Raw genomic sequence first — 14449 nt, forward strand, 5'->3', positions numbered from 1 at the left:
TCCTAATAGCATAGGGAAGTAAAGAATTAAAGAGGCTAAATTACTATAATAAGCATTGCGGTAATATTTTTGAAAATTATGAAAGCCATTTAACATACTTGAAAGATACAAGTGGTTTAATTCTCTCGTGCAACCCCATGCATTGTTATACCATCACGCTAATCTCACAAAACTTTCACTCAAGGCTCCTTACGTGTGAATCAAATATACTTTGATCTGCAACAATAAGCAAGATACTATCAATACACAACTAATTCATATTAGGAATTCAAAGGAAACAAATCGAATGTTGGACATATTCACAACATACCAGCTTCCCCAAATGAACTTTGTAGATACCATAGTGTCCTCTGTGTATCCAAGAATTCCTTTCAAATTTCCTTCTGATTCCAAACTTTGTTTTTTCAAATAGATTTGTATTATTAATTGCAACTTTCCCAATCATGGACAAAAAAGCACAAACAAAATTGCTTTCCATGTACCATATATGAGAGAAACATTAATTGAACGTATTTCTCTAGGCATGCAACTATTTGAATCAAAAACAAATTTCAGATTTGGCTAAAGTGAGCTTATAAGTATTCTTCAAGGAACTAAAATCATAATGTGTGTTCAACTTTTCCATATTAAATTTTGTATTTAGATAAATTTAACCAAAAAAATAACTATAAGAAGCATAACTATGCATAATTTTGAATTCATTGTTTGTATGTTTCTTTCTCTTCTTGCCAGAATTAAAATATGATTATTGGAAGTAATATCTCCTTAAGAAAAATAAATGTGACCCATTTGATAGTCATGACTCTTTTCAATTTCATTAGTGTGTTTTTTTCATATTTGTATTTGGTGACTATTGTTAATATATCTTAGCTTTGTTTGCCTGAAAGCATTATGGAATATCAATAAAGATGTGGTAGACAATCAACAAGGACATGCATGAGAACAATGTGCATAAACTAATTAAATAAATCACTCATATGAGTTTCAATTGCCATTTTGATGTGTATTTACTCATGAAGCTATCAAACTTGATTATATAGGCAAAAAATAAAAAAAATTGTTGCTAGAATAGTACATCATCTACTTCTAGTCTATAATTGTCCAATAAAAATGTTTAGGCTTCTGTCATTGATTTTCAATAAAATAAATAAATAAAAGTAAGATGACTTCATAAATGTAACACACACGGTAAAACGAAATTAAGGGACATGCTTCTAACAAAAACGTATATTATGCATAATATTACGAAAATGGGAGATTCTCTGCATCTCCCTCCACAATTTTGCGTTCCTTGAGAGGCTCTGCTTTTTTTTTAATTGGCAAGTTGATGCGGGGACTAATCTAGAATGCTGACACTCTTTGCATCAACGTGTTTAAATCTGTCCAATTTGGTAAATTTATTGTTACCTCTGAGGTTTACAATAACCAAGTATCTGCTATAAATGTCTCTAGGTTCAAGGGCATATTCTCTCATGTCTTTTGTCCAGTGTCCAGGAATACTAACATGTTCATATATGATGGAGAGGAATCTATAGAACTAGAATTCTTCTTTCTTGTGTTGAATAAAGCATGGATGCAAAGTGAGTCTAGATGAATGTATACTGCACCTAGATACTCCTGGACCAATTTTCCTCCTGTTATTCAATGTTGTAATTGGTAGATATAATCCCCATGACAATAATCCACTAATGTCTGCATTGGAAGAGTTAAATCTAGAGTTATTAGCTCTAAAACAAATCATTCTACAATGATACTAGGAACTCTTCTTGCATGGATTTGAAGGGCTTTTTTAGAAGAATATGTTAAGATCAAGGCTCCACTACTTGCAATGGCCACGAAGATATTTACTCTTCAACTCAAAGGGTATATTGGAGGTCATTTTCTGAAAAAGGCCCAGTTTTCCTACATCGATAAGGAGCAAATATTGAAGTTAACCCATGTTAGCCGAAAACTTGGAAACTTATTCGAAAGAACCAAATAAATCAGACTAAAAAGCATGAAATTTGAAACATCTTACTTCTAATTTTCCATCCACACTCTGATATAGGTTCCATCCTCTTTGTGTTACCCTATCACGAGCTTGTGGAGAATTCTCTGTATGGAGAAGCATTCTTTGGCAAACCCACATGCAGATATGACGATGAAAGACTCCACATAAATTACTTTGGTACACTAATTAATTCCAATTACTATGTAATTTGATATTATTGTTGTTTTTTTCGTTGCAAGCTTAAATATATATTTTATTGAAAAAAATTATGAATGTTGTATCCAAAGGATTGGGATTATCGTTTTGAGTCCATATTTACAGTTTATGGGTTCAAATTTTAGGGGTGGAGCTATCTTTTTTATGGTAGGTGCCACTACTTGTGACAATTATTCCTTCATCACTCCCATCAATCTCACTACTCATATCAATGAGTTTAATTTTTTTAAGCAACAATTTCTTTATAGCCTCAAGGCGAATGTTAGGTAGTAATTATATGTGGTCTGAAGAGTAACAATAATTGATATTGAATCGCGAATTGATGGAATGTTCATACAAGTTCTTTAACCCATCTCCCAAGTGTTGAAGCATTCAAGAGTGGGATATACATGGTAGATATTATGGGAAATGACATGAGCTACACATAAATGAACCTTAAACTCACCACTTCGTAGGCGAAGGAGAACATTCTTCCAGAGATTGAAAAGTCTATTGTAGGAGTTGTACAATCTTTCTATAATGAGAGAGCAAGGACTGTTATTGTGAGGGACATAGCCCCTCAATGGTGTCAAACCTTCTGGCTCACTTATTTCCCTCATTCTTCCGATGAATTTGATAGGCATGACTACATTTATTACAACGATGCAGTTCTGCATTACAACGCACTCCTCAGAGTTAAGATCTCCTCCCTCTACAAACAAATCAAAGATGCTACCATCATCTATGTTAATACATACAACTTTACAACGAACCTCTAATTACATGCGACAAAACTCAACAAGGCAAAACACATTTTTTTTTTTTAAATAAAAGAGACAAGGCATAGAATGGTATATAATATATTACCCCTCACTATGCAATAGATTATCCATTAACTCTTAATCAACATTTTCATAGAAGGAAATCATCAATCTCATGTAAATAAAAAGGTTGGACATAGCCTAAGTTCTGTAATGCTAAATTTGATTGTTACACATCATATGTTAACCTTTTTAACTTGGGCACTTGATTATCATTATAAAATCTCATGGTTTCTCTAGAATGCCTATGTAAGAGATGGACTATATCGATTTCATGTTTTTATACAAAACCTTAGGTTTTTTTTGTTAACTCATTGGCATACTCATATGGAGAGAGGTTATAATATATTTATGGGAAACCGTTTACACATTTTAATATGGCTAACCAATCCCCAATGCATATAATGGGTCCCATCGATCATTATCTTTTTGTTTGATGGCATATTTTTCCTTATTTGTATGAAGGTTATAGTTGAATACCTGGCACAGTCATGAATTAATTTGAAAGGCAACTTAGTTATACCTAGTCCATGATTTATCCACGTAGAAAAATTTGGATGGAGTTGGCTGCTATAACGCGTAAAGTAACAAGTAAGGGTCTTTTATGTCTTGTCAGTTCTTTGAAATGGGTACATGCTACATGTACTACGAACCTCTCCCTCATGAATAATGGTATGAGATCAATGGTAGAGAATAATGGAGGCGGTTTGGAGTATCTACCTCATTCCTTCCGTCATATCATGTGTTCAGTTTTTTCATCAATTTGTCGAAATTTGGCTCTTCAACCATTTGAGTTTCATTTGCTAGTTTGGCTCTTGAATTTTTTTCTTTACTTTTAGGTAAGGGTATATTACCATTCTTCATTCACTCTAAAGGACTCATTTCTGACATCCATGGTACTTTTATTTATACCGTACATTGTATATATACTTTTTTTTTTGCTTAACTCAAGAATTCTTTGTAAAATAGTTTCTAGACAATTTAATTTACTTATTTTTCATCATTTTTTCAAATATTGAAGTAGGGGTATTGTTGAAAAAACATTCTTCTTGTAACCCCTTGTGCTTGGTAAAAACATTTCTCACTCAAAAGGTGTTTTTATTTTCCAAACCATTTCACATTATGCAACTCTATTTTCAATAATAAGACTAACAGTTCATGGTTAGGTTCTTAATTGTAGATGGCATTTGGGGTTTGAGACATGATATATATATATATATATATATATATATATATATATATATATATATATATATATATATATATATATATATATATATATATATACTCAAAAGAAAACACATCTCAGAATCAACTAGTACTCATTCTTGTATCTTAATATATTTTAACTTCAAAGATTTCTATTTAATTTAATTGTGTCTTCCAGGCACAAGTTTGTATCCGCTAATCCATGTTATTTCCACGAGCTTACCGCTTCAATATTTATTTCACTTCTTTATGGAATCTAAAGTCAAGATGAGACAATATTTTCATCTCATCCCTACCTTTTTCAAGGTTCTTCTTACCCTATAGTCCAACCTCTCTTTTGGGCAAGTAAATTTAGGCTCTACCGATTCTAATTTTTATATGGCTTTATACAACAGGTTTATTGATTCTTTTGTTAGGGTTTAATGGTCTTCAACCTGTTCTATTTCTATGTAATACATAGAAATACTATTATGATGATACATTTCGTATCACTATTTTGGGTTTTTAATTGCATTAATTATTTCCTCAAGGAGATGTTCATTGTAAACGCGCGCACACACACACACACGCACACGCACACACACACCCACACACACACACACACACACACACACACACACATATATATGAATGAAGGGTTTTGTCCCCATATCAGTTTTTAGCCTCTGTTGGGTTAATTTTTGTTGATGATTTTATTTCCTTTTGCTATCTAATATAGTAAATATGCATAAATTTCCTTGGATTTATTTTTCCTTCATGCCTCCAAGTATATATAACAGTGTGCTTCCATTATGTATTCCAAGCACGTCCAAAGAGAAAATAAAGAGACACCACTTGTATTGATTCATATATTAGTCATACAATGAGTAGCACATTACCACTTTTTCTCCAAATAGTCTAACGTAGATGATAAATACCTTTGTCAAATCTAGCAAGGATAAGTCTAGTCTCTCATGCAGAAGGTGCCCTCGATGACATTCACACATAGGAAATAGTAAAAATGGTTGGCACGTTTAGTAAATAGAAACATGGCCCAATTCAACCAATGTATATGCACAATCCAACATCTAATAAAGAACCAAACAGTTGGAGATTTCATTCAAAAGTGGAATATGAGGTGACCGTGACTAGGCATTTGAGTTGCTTCCTTCACAATAGAAATCAATCTACTTCTGATAATAAACCTTGGCTTGGTAACCATGAAATTTACCTACTACATTCTCTCAAAGTTCTTGGGTAGTTAGGGATCCAAGGGCATTAGGGATCCAATGACGAAAGGAAATGCGATCCAATGGGGGAAGAAAAATCGCTTATATGGTGGTCCAATAGTGGAAAATGTTCTAATCGTCTAACACATGGGATCGATGGTGCACAAAGGCATGCAGTGTCATGGAGGGAAGTTCTTCCCAAAGGGATGCCTTAAGAATTAATTAAAATTTTGGAAATGCTATTCTAAAAAAGGTATACCTATCTACCTAATTAAAAAAATTGAGGTTACACTTTATCCAACAAACGATACATTTTAAATATCATTTCGAACAAATTGAAGGTCAATTGATAAATTGGCATATAGTATTTATATTATAGAATATTAGACATTACTATGTTAATATACTCAATTATATTTTCAATATTAATAAGTATCGATTTTAAGTTGTACTAAAATATCCAAAATTAGAACTACATTAATTTGTGCTAATAGTTAGATAAACATGTTTAACAATACATTAATATAGAAAATGAGAAATATGACACTTTTAATGTCTTTGTAAAGGGAAAATCTATATATTTAAAATTCAGGATCATTCAAAAATTAAAACATTGTTCTAACTTGAATTGGAAGAAAGGCTAAAGAGTATTGTTATTTGCAATATGAAAATAAAATAAAAAGCAATATTAAACATTATTCATATCCAAAACAATAAAGTGCGTATTATTAGGTTTTTTAATTGGATAATTTTTGCAATAATATTTATATGTAGTTAAATATTTATGTTATAGTGATATTTTGAATCAATATAATAAAAATATTTGTAAAAAAGTAAGTGTTTGTAACAATTGAATAAAAATATTTGCATTTCAAATTTAATAATATTAGAAAATTATATTTATTCATATGAAATGTATAATTTTAGTTTAATTATTTTCACATTAGGAACTCATTTCCAAGATTCCACTTCTTTGAAGTTGAAGCTCCAAAAAACCTCCCAAAATTCCAGTTAATTGGTGATGTTCCCATTCCTAAGACTATAGAAACATTGAAATGGATATAATGAGTTTGGAAATGTTCAATGGTTTTTATCATGTAACATTGAGAAGTTAATCATTTAACATGAAAATATTTCTTTCTCTTTAACTGAATAATTTAGTTTAATATTTGTCAATAATTTTGTCTTTTTGAACCTCAGGATTATCCTTCCATCTTAGGGTTTCTCGTGAATTTATTCTATAGCACATGCCACAAGACAGAGCTCTATTCCCATTCGGAATAACATCATCATAGGAGACAAGCACCTTCCTACATCTACAACACACAAATTCCAAAACAACTACAAAATTACCCAAACAATTAGATGGACTCAAAGGGTCAAAGGAAGGGATTAATTAATAGCCTCATTCCAGGAACCAAGGACCTAATTTTCCTATGCAATTAAGAAATTGTAATCAATTTCCAAAGTTGATTTTATACCACAAATATAAGGTCAAAAACTATTGAATCAATCACCATATCCAAATTGTATATCATCATAACTTAATCAAGAAGTTTATGAGGTTTTCCCCATGGACAGGGCCCTAATATGGTGGATCTACACATAATGGAGACCAAAGGTTGAAATCAACCTCGGGCATAGAGAAAATGGTTTCTTCATAATGATATTCACAAATCTTGAAGACAACACTAGAGTGTTTGAAAATAGATCATACTTCTTCAACTCTATAATTATGTACATATGCTTTGAGATAGAGAGATTCAACCTAGAAGAAAATGAATTTATAGAAACTTGAGTATAGATGAATATCTTCTCTATCCGAAGGGAATTATGGAAAGAGGAAATATTGGAATAAACAAGTAATTCCTTAGGCCACTTTTCCAAAATATCAAAGGTTACCAGACATGGTAGGTATACCTCTTTTGCAATAATATTTTTGTACATGAACATTACCAAGACTCTATTAGCCTCCATATACATTTCCTATCATGAAATTGTATGGAGGGAATCTTTGTATTATGATCACATTCCTTTTCATTCTAGGAAATTCCATGAATACAATTATATGTTCATAGTTTCCCACATAAATTTGGTGATCCCCCCATTATCCCCACAACAATCTAAAAATCTTGAGAGATTTGAGAAAACCCTCATTTTGTTGATTCAACCTATGCACTTTGACACCTCTCACCTCTGAAAAGGGTTTTGAAACTGATAAGATCCTTAAAACCCTCACATCTTAGCAAGATTTAACTCCATCAAACAACTTAAAACCCAATAATCCTTTTTATTCCTATTAAACTCTACCTAATAATGATTCCCATTGAACCCTTGGCCAAACTCCAACCTTGAAGTTGATTTGAACCAAAACAAGTAATATATGGAGATGAATTGATTTGAAACAAAATAAGTAATATATGGAGTTCATAATATCTAAGGTAGTCATGATAGTACTTGTAAGAGAAAATGAACAGGAAGTAGCTAAGTACGTGGACTTGAACACTTCAAACCACCCTATAATAGAAGTAGTTTAGAAGTGAAAGGATTGTCACCTGTCCTAGAACACCAAGTTTAGATTCTCCAAATGGATATCGTCAAATTCAATTAACATCTATATGTGGAAACATTAGGTAAATGATAAAATACATATAACTTAGGTGTTCATACCCATTCTTTTACATCCTCCAAAATATTAAAAAGAGGAAAAACAAAGAGGTGGAAGAGGTAATTAGTAACTCTTCAAAAAATAATGAAAATCCTAGTTAATTTAGCATGCATCACTATTATTATAGGGACTTCATATTTTTCACCATACAACCCTCAATAAAGATAATCTCATGGAATATAAGAGCTATAAATTTCAAGGAAAAAACTAGTCTTATTTAGAAAAATTGTAGAAAATATCAACTAACAATCACGATTATTTAGGAAACCAAGTTCTCCATTGTAAAATTAAATTCAATAGACACAAAATACCAGGTAGGATATCAATCAATAGATATAGACACAAATGGCCACGCTTAAGGACTATTCATGTTCTAGAGATTAGAGGAATTTGGAGTTCTAAAATGGGCCTCTTAAGAAAAATGTACAACCAAAATAAACTTTATAAGAACCAATAGAATTCAAGATGATGATGTCAACCATGGGGAATGATTTACCATTTTTGGAGTAAAAATTAAAAAGTTTAAAAAACAATAAAATAATAAAACTACTTTTTCAACTCGTATTTTCAACTTATCTCCCTAAGGTTTTACTCAAATCTTGAGCAGGAGAACTTGTTGGATGTAAAATTTAATTCCTCATCCAAGGAGTACCCATTTCGCATAGTTTTGATGGACCCAACTACAAGAAAAATGACAAATACATGAAAAATGTGATTGCAATCACATTGTTTATGTATTTCTCATGTTTCATGTAGTAGGTTCCATAGAAAGTATGCAACCTAGGTACTCCTTGGATGAGGAATCAAATGTTTCATCCAATGAGTTTTTCGCTTGAAATTTGAGTAAAACCATAGGGAGATGAGTTGAAAATACGAGTTGAAAAATTAGTTTTTTATTTTTCCCTCTAAAATTTGATGATGTAATCTACTCTTATTTTATTATTTCCACTATTATTTTATAATTTCCTTAGGAGGCCCATTTTATACCTCAAAATTCCCCTAATGATCCCAAAGAGATAAACACCATAGACATTATTGTGAACCCCATCAATATAATGGTAAAATTTTATCCCATAAGTCAATTTCAAGTGGGATTTATACCCAATGTCTATGAGCCATCTACCCCAAGATACAAATATGAATCTCTCAAATCCATCTATAGTTTGAAGCTCTTTATTAGAACCTACATTAGGTCATTTTAGGTTATTTTAACATTATGAAATACTTTAAGGAAAAACTAAATTGGAGGGGCTTAGAAAATAACATCCCATTTGGATCATTTCCTAGTCTTATAATCCATGATGGCGAGAAAAATCCTTAAAAGGCTCTATTCTACCTTATGGAGGCTTAGAATATTGGCCTATTTGCTTGGTGTAGACATCAAGTGTAGCCGTAATAATAGACCACTCTCATTTGGAGTTTTTTGGATCTCACACCCATTATTCATGGATAATATTCAAAATTAGTGGTGGTAAGATAGCAACATTGGAGTCCATGAAATGTATCACTTTGAGGAAAATATCAAATATGTCAAAGAAAAATTGAAACAATGGAATAATGTGAAGTTAGGAAAACTTTTGGAAAATATATTGAGTTAAGTGTAGAAAATAATAATTATAGAGGGGATATTAGAAACATATGTAGATAAAGAGGCTCATATGTGTTTTCTAGTTGAAAAGATAAGACAACAAGAGGAATTCCCATGGAAACATAATTCTCGTTTAGTTTAGCCTTGGGAAGGAAAAAAACATTAACAAATTAATCCTCCAACACAAGCACCATTTCCATATCTTCACTCTATAGGATTTGGATATATGTAAGATTTTGGACCAAAAATATCTTGGTAATTAGCTAATCCTTTATTATAGTGAGCTATTGTTAGATCCTAGACCCATTTGAGAAGTAACAATTAGGAAAATAATTACAGTGATTCAATCCTTAGCACTCTGAATCTATTATGTATCGATATCAAAATAACATAGCAAACATAAGAAAAGATAGATCAACGACTTGATAATAAGACACATCATGGGGGAAACATTTCTTTACATCACATAAATGGACAATCCTTGGATGATTCAAGTGACAAGACCTCCTTGGTATATATAGGAATCTAAAGGGTCAAAATATAATTAGGAACTACATAACAATAATATAGGGGCACAACAATAACAATAATGGGCTTCTATGGGGCACAACAATAATAATATAGGACTACACTAGTGTTATATGTACCTAACATGCCCCTCTCATTCAAAAATATGATATCCGCAATGCTTCAATAGTTTTGGAGGCTTATGTATAAAATACTCATCCTCCCATGTGGAATATTCAACAAGTAAGTTTTTCCACTTAATAAGATATCATATTTAAGGTCATCCAAAAATAATTCATTCTTTACCATGTGGTAAGTTTTCAAAAATCTCGAGTTCCCTCCTATAGGAGAGTTGTGTTATTCCAAATGAAACTTGTGTTTGAGTTGGGAGTTCTTAAATAGATATAAGCGATCTTTTTGCCAAAATGAATCATTTTTTATATAAATGTATCAGATGCGCTGGGATCATGTTGCAACTTTTGAATGAGTGTCCACACTTCTTCCTCATTCTCCAACTCATCCCTTTCGTCAATTATCAAATCAGTTTAGATAATAAAAATGGCAAAGAGCGATGCCTCAACATCATCAGCCCATCTTGAGAGTGTATCTACAAAAAAATTTTGCTTTCCTTTTTTACAGTTGATTTCAATGTCATAACCCAACATCTTTCTTACCCATTTTTGCTATTATTTTAAAGATAATATTTGTTTCAAGAAATATTGAAGACTATGATGATATGTTTTTACCTTAAAGAGTATTCCCATTTGGTAAGGGTGTCATTGCTTCAGGGCATGTAGTATTTCCAACATTTCCTTCTCATAAATATGTTTTTGTAAAGTATTTCCCTTGATTGGATGACTTTTAAAATAATTTATCTTCCTTACATTAAAACAACATTAATTCCATTTCTAGATCCATTACATTCCGTAGTAAAGGCTTCTGTGAAATCTGGTGTAGCTAAGACCGAAGCTGGACACAATGCCTCTTTAAGATGTTAAAAGGCCTTAGTTACTTATGGAGTCCAAAAAAATGCATCTTTCTTCAGTAACATTGTAAGGGGTGATACCATTTTTGTTGGCATTATGGCTAAAGTGTTGTTCTTGATGGCAACCCATTCAGGTGATAGATCATAGTACTTCAAGTCAGGAGCAGAGATTGATGATCAGCTATCAAATATTGAAGAAAATAAGGGGTACGCAGGTACACCTTACAGAAGGTGCGTACACGCAGGACGGTGTTACATAAACTACGTACATACCCGCAGTTATCCTGTTCAGAAGGTGCGTACCCCCAGTTCACTTACTTCAAGGCAGAGAAAAACACACTTGGGGTTTCTTATGTTTAACCCTTGGTATTTAGCCAATGGTATTGTGTTATTATGGTTTTGGCCCGTGGTATCGATCCATGATTTGAGGAAGAGCTTGCCTATATAAAGCAAAGGAGATCATTTGGCTTGTGTATGCTTTTGGGGTTGAACATCTTATGGGAGCTAGATCTGAAATACTATGATCTCTTGGGAGTAATGTCTAGGTCTAAATAAGGTGAATCTACTGATGGGTTGAGATCTCTTCAGTGCATGATCAGATCTATAGATCTGACAGTCTCGGTTATTCTTGAAGTCTTGAAATTATCTATACCCGTAGGTACGCAAGTGCAGTGAAAGAAAATCGCGGAGATACGCAAGCGCAAAAGCGCTGCAGGTGAGGAGGTCCGTGGCGCCACAGAAGGCGCAGTTGCAGAGGTACGCGGTGCCACAGAAGGCGCAGCTGCGGAGGTGCGCGGTGCCACAGAAGGCGTAGCTGCGGAGGTGCGCGACGCCACAGAAGGCGCAGCTGCGGAGGTGCGCGACACCACAAAAGCGCAGTTGCAGAGGTGCGGGATGCCACAGAAGGCGCAGCTGCGAAGGTGCGCGGCGCCACAGAAGGCGCAGCTGCGGAGGTGCGCGACGCCACAGAAGGTGCAGCTACGGAGGTCCGCGGTGCCACAGAAGGTGCAGGTGCGGAGGTGCGCGACGCCACAGAAGGGGCAGGTGCGGAGGTTCGCGGCGCCACAGAAGAACAGTGCGTACTTGTACACAGGCATTACATGGGTGAAGCTGCGTACTTCTCTTGAAATATATTTAGCTGTCCAAGTTTATCATTACTATGTTCTGGGTTTTGAAGTGATGTCTAGTTTTTGATATTATGACAGTATTCTGAGAAGTGATAGAGTATGTTTCAGTTTTGATAGATGAATGGATCAGGTTCATAATGACTTATCTTCATGTGATCTGATGGACTAGATCTGGTTGATGACTCACTTGTATATGTATGGATCTAGTGCTTGGATGATTCAGAAGCTTGTTTATGTTGTTGTTGGGTCCAGTATGAAAATTGGATGAAATGTGGCCTTTCAGATTATGTGTTGTGCTTCAGTGTATCCAGTCTGAAAATTGATGAAACGTGGTACCTAGAAGAGAGAAGATTGTAGGTCAGCACCTACGTACTAGTATCTAGGCTAGTACAAGAGAAAATGGGGTTGTAGCTCCCGTACTGGTATAAGACTACACCAGTACAAATATTGTAAAAGGATTTTCTTATTAAAGAAGAAGATTGAGATGAATTGCAGCAGGTGGTTTTCTCCCGCATTGGGTTTCCACCTTATATCATGGTGTTCATGTGTGTGCCTTATGTGTGACGATATATTCTATGTTACTGCATCTGTTAATTGATAATATGGTTGATAATGTTCTAATGCACTCATTGAAGATCAATTAACTTAATCATAAGAAGTTGTGGAAGTAGCATGTATGAATCTGACTATGGAAATGAAAAAGTTTTATTAATGTGATAATATTGATTCACCCCCCCCTCTCAGTATTATTTCCAACAATTTTATCATAATTCTTAACAAGCTTGCAACGATACCATATCAAACCATGAAATTCTTGAATAAGCCTTAACGTTTTGGGGATTTTCATTCCTTGATGGCTTTAATTTTGCTAGGGTCTACCTTATTTCCCTCATGAGATACAATATGAACCAAATATTCCACCTCCTATACCCCAAGGAAACATTTGGAAGGTTTTTCATAAAATTGTTTCTACCCCAATAGTTTGAGCACGCTATCAACATGTTGAACATGATCTTTCCAGGACTTGTTGTAGGTTATTATTTCATCAAAATATCCTAACACAAATTTTCTAAGGGTTTGAAAGTAGAATTCATCAAACCTTGAAATATAGAAGCTGCATTAATAAGGCCAAAAGGCACGACAAAAAACTCATAATGACCCTCATGAGTTTTGAACATTGTTTTCGAAATGACTTCTATCTTCATTCTAATTTGATGACATCACGAATGGAGATGCACCTTGGTGAAGTAAATTGCTCCATGTAGTTCTTCCAATAATTCAACAATGATAGGAATGGGAAATTTATCTTTAATAGTGAGCTTGTTGAGTTCTCTATAATCCATACATATATGCAATGATACATCCTTCTTATTTAGGAATACTAATGGAGAAGAGAAAGAACTTTGGCAATGTTGAATTATGCCTCCCTCGAGAATTTTTTCAACCATACACTCAATTTCAGTCTTCTTGGGATATGGATATTTGTAAGGTCTAATGTTTGGAGGAACACTTCCTCAAATAAAGTGAAAAGGATGATCATGATTTCTAATAGTTTGGAAACCTCTAACAGTCTTAAGTACCTTGGAGTTATTGCCAAGTCCTCTTTGGAGATCTAGAGAAATGGATGACATAGATTTTTCAATATCTAGTGGCCATAATTGTGTAATTACCCCTCATTGTTTGTTCTTTAAAATATCTGTAATTTCATTAGAGTTGATTATCTTCTCAGGGTTCCATGTGATACCCATTAATTCAATTTCCTTTCCTTCTTAAAAAAATTTAGGAAATGTTATTGAAAATTAAAAGTTATCATCCCCAAAGACTGTAACCATTCGACTCCTAATACAACATCAACACCACCCATTAGAATGACACCAATTATAATATTCAATACCTATTTCCCCATGATTAAATTGATATTATGGTGCTTCCCTGAGGAATTTTCAATTCCTCCATCTGTAAACATCACTTGACACTCTGGTGCTAGATATAGAAAGAAATTTAATTTTTGGCTATCTTACAATGAATAAAATTATGGGAACTGCCTGAATCAATGAGAACCATTACCTTTTTCTTTTTGACATATCCTTCTATCTTGAGAGTTTTAAGAGCGATAATTACCACCAATCCATTACAAGATATGGTAATATT

At 33.4% G+C, this 14449-nt stretch overlaps 1 pseudogene; it reads right to left on the bottom strand.

The window, feature by feature from the left end:
• Positions 1 to 1242: 1242 nt before the first annotated feature.
• The window catches only part of LOC149216148 (2-methyl-6-phytyl-1,4-hydroquinone methyltransferase, chloroplastic-like), a 115346-nt pseudogene continuing 102139 nt past the window's right edge, over positions 1243 to 14449 (bottom strand).

The sequence above is a fragment of the Pinus tabuliformis genome, chromosome 1_1, assembly GCF_031772625.1.
Source record: "Pinus tabuliformis cultivar Carrire ecotype Pingquan chromosome 1_1, CPIR1, whole genome shotgun sequence".
Taxonomy (NCBI): domain Eukaryota; kingdom Viridiplantae; phylum Streptophyta; class Pinopsida; order Pinales; family Pinaceae; genus Pinus; species Pinus tabuliformis.